This window comes from Gekko japonicus, unplaced genomic scaffold (genome assembly GCF_001447785.1).
Source record: "Gekko japonicus isolate JY-2015 unplaced genomic scaffold, Gekko_japonicus_V1.1 scaffold2870, whole genome shotgun sequence".
Classification (NCBI taxonomy): domain Eukaryota; kingdom Metazoa; phylum Chordata; class Lepidosauria; order Squamata; family Gekkonidae; genus Gekko; species Gekko japonicus.
The window spans coordinates 94,700-96,275 of NW_015161490.1; positions in this window are offsets into that span (position 1 = coordinate 94,700).

A 1,576-nucleotide genomic window follows, 5' to 3' on the forward strand; every position below is an offset into this window, starting at 1 on the left:
CACAGTGAGTCACTGTCTGGACTGTACCATGTCAGACTGGAGGTGGTGATTGGTGGTGAAAAGTGCCGTCAAGTCGCAGCCAGTTTCTGGCGATCCCAGAGGGGTTTCAAGGCAAGAGATGAACAGAGGTGGTTTGCCATTGCCTGCCTCTGTGTAACGACCCTGGTCTTCCTTGGCAGTCTCTTATCCAAATACTAACCAGGCCTGACCTTGCGTAGCTTCTGATGATCTGATGGGATTTAGCTAGCCTGGGCCATCCAAGATAGGGCAGGTGGTGATTACCAGAGCTGAAAACTTGCACGTCCAAACTAGCCTGTCAGGGAGAACACTAGTCTTTGCTTTGACTGGCTTGTTTTCTATTTGCAGGGGATATTTTTGGAATGTGAAGTGAGCTACAGCCGAAGTGGTGTGGCCCAGGCACCCATTTGCTTCCTCAACCTGTGTGTGTGTGTGTGTGTGTAAAGTGCTGTCAAGTCACAGTTGTCAAGTTTTCAAGGCAAGAGAGGAACGGAAGTGGTTTCGCCATTGCTTTCCTCTACCTAGTGACCCTGGAATTCCTTGGTTGTCTCCCATCCAAGTACTAACCAGGGCTAACCCTGCTTAACTTCTGAGATCTGGCAAGACTGAGCTAGCCTGGGCTATCCAGATAAGGGCTTCAGTTAGGTTCTAGAGCGTGATGGTCTCCTGGGAGACAGAACCCTGGTATCAGAAGGACCACTCCCAGCTGTGGTTTGTTTTGTTTTCATTTTCAATTAGAGATGAGGGACAGAGGGATGACCAAGTAGAGAATGTTAGCTGGTGCAGCTTTTCTTTCTGCATGACAAAGATATGAGGGCTGTGTTGGGGGGGGAACAGATCTCTTATGCTTTCAGCAGTGGGCCCCATGTTCGAGATGAGAGTTAAAGATACACCATAGGTCCAACAAAATGTGTGGCAGGGTGTGAGCTTTTGAGAGTCACTGCTCACTCCTTCAGATCTAACGAAGTGAGCAGTGACTTAGGAAAGCTCATCCCCTGCTGCCACAAATGTTGTTGGTCTTTAACGAGTTCCTGGACTCCCTCTTTTCTAGTGCCCCGTGGGACGCCTTCGTTGCTGCTTCAGCAGCCAGGAGAACAAACCTGGCCAATCTTGCTCCAAAGGGTTTTGATGAATAAATCCCCTTAATATGCGCGACGGTCGCGTAGCGGCCAATGAGTCAAACGTCACCTCAGCGCGGACCTCCCCGCTCTGGGAGGGTGACCAGGGGCTCGTGAGGCTCTCTGGGAGAAGGCCTGCGAAATGCTTTGCCCTCTCAAGCGCCGCGCAAAGGTTGCAACGGGGGGGGGGGGCGCCTTTCTGCGGGAGTCTGGCGAGCGAGGCGGTGCCGCCTCCACCCCTCCCTGCAGCGGCTGCAACAGCAGCAGCAAGCTCACAATAGAGCCTTGTCTTGCCTCGCCTCTCTTTCCCCTTTCTTTTCCTTCTAATCCGCAGGAGTGACACAGCAGCCGGCCAACAGAAAACCGCGGCCGAGACCGCCACAGCCAATGGGGAGGCCGCGTCGCTATTTGGCGAGCCCTTCCTCCTTGCAACCAGCAGG